Below are 7,898 nucleotides of genomic sequence, written 5' to 3'. Positions count from 1 at the left end.
TTACTTATAAGATGATAGACTTTGTCACATTTACATTCACTGAAAACTAAGGTAAGCAAATTCTCAAGACTAATATCGTTGGCTAAGAACTCTATCTATTCTCTTTACCTAGGGATCCCAGATGAGGGAACCCTGGGAGAGCCACTGATTCCAACTATCATCCATGTAAGATCCATACTAGATCCGATCAACTGCCCATCTTACCTCCTCTACATTCTTGACAACCCATCTTTGTCTCAGTAGAGTCTTTCAATTGCATGTTTCTGTCCTCTTTCCCATTATTTAGAAAGAGTGAGCCCATACATATATTAGGACTTATAGATAACTGCATGACTCGTCTTCAAGGGCTGGTGTTAGGGGGACAAGCCTTGTGGCTGTAAGGGTTGCAAGGGCTTTTCGGAGGACTCTTAGAAGGAATACAATACCAATTGCCGCGGCTGCATTCAAACGGAGAGTAATGGAGCCTCCAATGGTGGTGCGAGCTACAACATTAAAAGAAATGCAAATAAATATTTATACTATAATGTTATTTGAGAGTTCAATGACTCGTTGTATGATCTAAAGAAATAAAGAATTATAATAACAGATTAAAAAATAAAATATAAAATTAGAAACAACTTATGGAAATGATTAAAGAGTAGTCTGATGTACCTTTTTCAAACTGAACAGCTAATTGTCGAGCAATAGTTGAAGAGGAAGCAAAAGAGAATGGCAACAGAGAAAATGCATATTATGAAAAAAACTTTCATGTTTACAAATTAGGGAGTTTGTTAATTTGACCAATTGCTTCTTCACCGCTGCTATTATTTATAGTCATTTGTAAATAAAGCTAAAAGACTTGGAGGCTGACTAGGAAGAAAATAGATTCATTTTTCTAGGAAAGTAGCAACGTTTGGTCTTATGTTTCTATCATTATTCTTTTGGTCAGTATCCATGGGCTAATGATATAAATTACATAAATGTCAATATCATTATGGGAGAAACTTATTAAATTAAGGCTAGTCATCCAAATTGTGACATTTAAAAAAAATGAATATTCAATTTATGAAGATTAACAAATAAATTTTAATATAAAAGATAAAATATATATATATAAATCTATTTCTAATAACCATCAATCGTGTTGATGGAGTAATATATTACAATTTTGCAGCACGTACATTTCATTGACACTAAACTATATATCAATTTTATAAGTATTTTTTGACGAGTCCAATTATTTAAATAAAATTAATTTTTTTACTTTTTTCATTGTTCTCACAAAGGGAGAATTCAACATCTATATCACTACTTATATATAAAAAAATTTATCATCTCTACAATGGAAAAATCATATAACATTTTAGAAAATATCTTAATATTTATTTATTAAAATTAACTAATAAAAAGAATAATAAAAGGAGACCATCGACCAACAATGGGCGAAGATGAAATTTTAGTGATTGAATTTAGTTCCAAATATTATTGTGGCTACGAAGTATAAATTATTTATTTATTCTTTTTCGTTGATGTTCAGTGAAGAACGTATAAATTAAAGTATCTTAAATAAGCAAATAGATCAGAAGATACTTTTATTGTTCATATACTTAATAGTTTCTGTTGGGATTGTACATACAGATTGCAAAGCTGAAGGAATCCTCAACCTTCATATTTCTGTAATTTTATTATTTTTTAATTAATTTATCAATTAAAAAACTATATTCCTAATTAGATAATAATTTTAATTCTAAAAATAGCTTTTAATTTATTTTAATATTGATTAATTAAAAAATAATTTTCTAACTAGACAATAATTCTAATTATAAATAAATAATATTATCATTAACTAATAAGTTAATTTTCTAATTATACAATAACCTTTAATCCTAAAGATAGTAATGTCACTATTTTTACAGTATTAATTTATATAGTACTAAAAATCTATTGATAGATATTTTTAAAGAACTTTTATATTATTGCACTAATAAAATCTTCTTTTGAAACCAATAAAAATTTAAAGTATTAAGAAATTTATAAAACTTTAAAAACATTTAATTTATCTTTATTTTTAAAATATTATAAATAATTATACGATATTGAAAAATCTATTAAATTTTATTTATATAAACTCGATTTATATTATTATTTATAATCAAAATAATTACAATGATCGTACAACACACGGATAATGACTAGTATATTGGAGCTGGAAGCCCCTCTATTATCCAGTGTCTTTATATATGCTTTAGCTATTTCTGCTTGTCTACAATTTGCAAAAACTCTTAATTTAGCAAGCTTTGATGTGTTTTGAGAAAACAGTTGTATTGTTTCTGCTTTATCTAACGGTTCTTAGGTTGATTGGGAGATGGCTAATGTTGTGGACCAAGCAAGGGAGAGAATCCAATCCTTTGAGTTGGTTAGGTGGTTTGTTGTCTCCAAATCTAGAAATAAACCGGCTAGGTGGTTAGCAAAGTGTCTGTTATTAGGGAGTCTCCCTCATGCTTGGGTTTCTTGCCCTCCCCCTGAGTTATCCTTTTTGCTTGTATCCAACTTTTCCTTCCATTAATGGATTTAATTGTTCGATCAAAAGAAAAAAGGAAAGACAAGTCTTAATTACACAAAACGCATAAGCCACAGAGAATTATAAAATTATTTATCACTGCACAAGCATATATAAGAAAATCCAATTGCTCCGATCCTAAACGGACAGCGGCTCCAGGAACAATGCTGTGATGTCCTGCTTTATATAGGTTGCAATTGTATATGCATCAATGTACTTGTAAATAAAATCTGTGACGCGCACAAGGTTCAGATAATACTTGAGAAGAATCCTCGAAACAGCAGATGGCTTCTTCATGCAGTCCTCGTTTATGTCTTTCCATGCATATCCACATATTTTCTGAATCTCTTCAATGGCTTTCTTTTCTGAAACACCATATTGGTTCATATAGCACTCTATAGCCGAAGCACAATGTCCCCTCTTTTGCTCATCCTGATTTCAATTTAAATAATAAATACCAAATCAAATATTTAAACCTGGCATGATAAATGAAATACAATAACTTTATTACATAATATAATATATTACCTCATGGGATGCTATGTCATTCATCAGACGACCAATCATCTGAGCCGCTCTGACAATTTTTGGATTACTTTGTACCCACTTGTAATCCTCGGCCCCTAAAGTATTTTCCATTCCAATAAAAGATGCTGCTGGAAGTACTCTATAGCCGCTCGTTATTAATCCATTGCGCATATATTCATCGAATAATGGCACATAGCCATCACTAAACCACTGTGCCTCAACGATGTATGCTTTCACCAGTTCTTTGAACTATGCGAGCATTAGAAAAAAATGCAAAAAGAAAACAAAGATATAAGAAGAAATTGCACTGCAGTATATATCAAATGAAGTCCCGGTTCACAAGAAGGCTTGAAAAGACTATCAATGTCTACCTAAATCTTATCGCTTCGTTAGCAAAAGAAGTACGGTAGGACCTTCCCTCAGCCTCTATTTGATTAAAGAATTTCAACAAGCCCTTGGAAAGAACTTTCATGTATTCTGGTACACCATCAATAGCATCAAAGTCGCCCCTGAAAATTTATGAAAGAAGCAATTATTATTCACATGTTCTGCATGATTGGTAATTTGATTATAAGATTAGGGTTTTTCTAGATAAACTTCTACGTATTATATAAGTAAATCAGGTAATGGTAGGACCTTCACTTTGTAAATATGTGACATTTAAAATAAAAAATATGAACCAAATTATTTGTTGGATTTAGCTTATTAATATTATAAATAATATGAGCCAACTTCTAGCTTTATATTGATTGTTTTTTTTTTGAGTTTAAATATTATCAATAAGCTAACAACATAAATATTATTTATTAGCTAATAAAAACAAAGTCATAGTACCTTAGGAATGCATTTGTAAAACACTGGAGTTCATCAATTGTACCATATGCATCATATGTATCATCTACTGCGGATACCATTACTTTATACTTAGTGATCATCGCTCGAGAAAAGGCATACTGAGGCTCAAAATGGTTTCCGATTGCCCAAAGATAAGTTTCCACAAGTGTATCTCTCATGTAAGGGAGCTCCGCAGCTAGATTTAAGTCTTTCCACCACTTGACATGTACAAATACATTAGCAATTATAAAAAGTTATTGCATGCACTTGTTCCAAAATCTTAAAAAGGAAAAATCTCTTGCAGAGTTATAATCTCAAATAATAAATACGCTAAATGCATATTTATGCTCATGAACTTTGACTATTTAGTCAGGTTCAGATAAAATTTAATAAACACATAAACTTGTTCTTTTATTATATTTTAACCCTCTTTAACGTATGTTTTTATTCATTAAGTTCACATGTATTGTATAAAAGTATTTAAATATTACTAAAAAATAAAAATTATTTGTATATTAGATTAAATTAAAAGTTAAACGTGTTTAATTATTAAAAAAAAATTAAAATCCATGTGCCTGTTAAATTAAATCGAGAGTGACTATAGTTTACAAGCATAAATATGTATTTGGCGTATTAAATATATATTCATTTTGGGAGCTAATTAATTAACAAAAAGAAAAAGGTAACCCATGTTTCCGTCTCAAATACAAATTCATAAAATTATGTTTACCTTGAGAGAGAGGCTAGCTCTTGTTTGTACAATAATTGTAACCGATTAAAATCCAACTTTGCAAACTTAAGGAGAGTTTCATTTCAAGACTCATTTTCTTCATAGAAACAGATGTATTGCCTAGCCTCTAACCTTTCTATGCCTTGATGATAAGGGCGTAGCAGAGAATTCCTTATATATTTTGCTAGATGGGGACTTGATTGATCAGCAAAGGATTCCAGGAGTGGCCTTGTAAAGGCTATGGCTTCATCTAGAATATCTTCTCCATCCACACTTAGAAAACTCGCTTCATACAAGCTCAGAATGCCTTTCACGTCATTGGCGATGCTTTTCTTGAACTCTCCATCACTGTTCTTGAATTTGTTGAACACATCTGTTCGTACAACACCAAATTCACCCTAAATAATTTCCATTCGATCTAGATTAGCTGGGACATATCGAAATCAGTTTTATGGCGCTACAGCTACTAATAGCCTATGTAATTATACTTACCCCAAGGCACTTTGTGTCCATACTGTCGTAAAATTTGAAACAGAACCGCCACAGTGTAGAGGTCATAGTCATTAATAATGAGGTTAGGAATAATTTCGAAAATGTGATTTAATTGCTCAGTAATCTCATTCTCAAAATGATATGAAACCCCAAGACGGTATAACAAGTTGATAATCTGAACATTCTCCACTGTCTCTTTTGTGGAAGCTGTCACCGTGAGTTTAACTTTTTCTTTGAGTCTTTCTACCTCTCTACTGTATGATTCGAACTCCTGCATTAAAAACTTGTTTATTCAGATAAAAATATAAAATAAATGCATTATTCATAAAAGCACATGGGATTTTCAAAAAAAAAAAAAAAGAAGAACCATTAAGAAAATGGAAGAATAGTTTACTGGATTCAAGGAGGAAAATGAAGCAAAGCTGCAACCCCATACTGTAGAGGGAAAATTTGCCAAAGGATGAAACTTATCTTTCTCAGCCATTTTGATCACTAAGTGTTCTTTATATTTCAAGTTGGAATGCTTCCTTGTGCCTAACGTATCAAAGCAGTTGGAAATATATAAGAAAAATTTAACACGTTAGATAATAAGTATGGCTGCGAATTGAGCACGGGGGATAATTTGAATGCACATAATAAGCAAACAACTCATTGATTTTTTTTTTTAAATAATTATAAAATAGAGTGCGAAATTATTAAAATCTAATAATTAAGTATTTAAACTTTTTAAAATTATAATTTAATATATAAAATTAACAATTATTGATATTTGAGTGTATTGAACCGGTCGGTATATAAAAAAAATTTAATGTAAATAAATCAAATTTTATTATATATTTTCATTCTGAGAAATAATATTTACATGTAGAAAGGCAAATCTTTCGTTTAAACAATAAAATTATAAAAATAAATATAAATAAATACTATACATGTCATAAGCAGAAGTATTAGTAATCAACAATATAGTCAAGATTGTTATTTTTTAATAATAATTAATTTTGTTCTAAATATTTATAATAATGGATTGAAGAAGACAAGTTGTTGCACAAATTGGATAGATATTTTTTTAAAAAAATTGATAAAAATATAGTGAGAACAGCGTAATGACAGTGGTAGTAAGAGTGATAGGTCCATATTATATAAATTTAAATGAGTATTGGAGGCCAGACACACAACTCATTATTTTACATCTGTCAATTATTCCTTTTTCTGCAGTTCTCTCTACAGTTTTTCATCACAAACACCTAATTTTTGGTTTTGTTATTCTTTCAAGAATAAAAAAAAAATTCAAGAAGTGAAGAGTGAGGATCAATTATCTTTCTACCTTGAAGAAATTCTAGATCTAAATTTTCAGTCTAATTTTTATGTTTAACTATTTAATTATTATGATCATGTAATTAAATATGTTAGACTAGTTTTCTTTAAGTATTTAGTTTAATTTATTTACTTTGTATGAATCTTGTTATCTCTTTATTTAATGAATGATTACTTTAGCAACATGTCTTTATTAATTTCAGTTGTTTTTATTGGTTAATCATCATTTTAATTTAGTAATAATAACTGTTATAAAAATATTTAGATTGAATGTATTTGAGACACTATCTTTGCTCAATCTATGTTAGTATAAGAAATTGATTGTATAGTACATATTTGTGAAATATATTTATTAATACTCAAATAAATTAAATTTTTAATAGTAAATTGGAAAAGTTTAGAATATTACATTGTTACTTTTTGAATGATTTTTTTATTGATGTTTAGTTGACGTTTGGTTGATTTTTTTATGTATTGACTAACCTATCTTTTTTAGATTTTAATTTTTTTTGTTAGTTCTTGTTTATTTAATATATATTTTTTTTTTGATAACTGGTTGATGTTAATGATTTTTCTCCAATTTTAGTTGATGTGTGAGTCCCTTTAAAGATTTTTGATATGGTTGATGTTTAGTTAATTTTTAAGATATTTAACTTGATCATATTTTTATAAATATTTTTTTTAGAAGCATATAAAATTGCAATTATTGTTATAAAAGAGGTATTTCTATAAAGAACCCATTCACTGTTCATAAAAAGAAAAGATAAAGATAAACTCAATAAGAAAATAAATAAATAATAAGAAAGATAACAAATATTTAAATATATTATACCATGAAATTTTATCATTAGATATTTATTAATTGTACAAATAGAATTTTATAAAATTTAAAAAATAAATAATAATCTTTCTGTTTATTAAAAACTATATAAACGATCCGTTATGACTATGAATTTACTCTTAGTAATATTGCTATCATTTGGAAAGGTTTTTTACAGTTTACAGTAGCATTATCCATTATGATAGCTATTAAAGAAGTCATTTAAATGATAGTTTGTCCGGAAAAAATATTGTGGATTGCGATAGCTAAAATGCTATTCATTTAACTAAACATTAACTATTTAATGAGAGGATGAAATACGTTGATATAAAATGATATTATTTTTCAAGATATATTTCTATTAAAATAATTGATATTTAAATAATCCCAATATTATGTTGAGAGTCTCTTCCAATCAGCAAGTTGAAGCATTGCTTTGTATTTCTCATAATTTGTGGGCCTAAGTGAAGAAAATAAATTAAGGTTTCAAAAAATTTCAAATCAATGTGGAAATTTATTTCTCATTCATCTTCTTATCATACCCCAAAACATATGAGATTGCCCTTAATAGCTGAAACTCAATTCATCTTCTTATCATACTCCATAACATATGAGATTGCCTTCAGCTATTCATCTTCTTA

At 28.4% G+C, this 7,898-nt stretch overlaps 1 pseudogene; it reads right to left on the bottom strand.

The window, feature by feature from the left end:
* Positions 1-2,160: 2,160 nt before the first annotated feature.
* LOC8280952 lies at positions 2,161-5,719 on the bottom strand (annotated as a pseudogene).
* Between the last annotated feature and the right edge of the window lie 2,179 nt (positions 5,720-7,898).

This window comes from Ricinus communis, chromosome 1 (genome assembly GCF_019578655.1).
Source record: "Ricinus communis isolate WT05 ecotype wild-type chromosome 1, ASM1957865v1, whole genome shotgun sequence".
In the NCBI taxonomy this organism is placed as follows: domain Eukaryota; kingdom Viridiplantae; phylum Streptophyta; class Magnoliopsida; order Malpighiales; family Euphorbiaceae; genus Ricinus; species Ricinus communis.
Note: the sequence above shows the minus strand (reverse complement) of the source record. Positions and strands in the feature narration are given on the sequence as shown.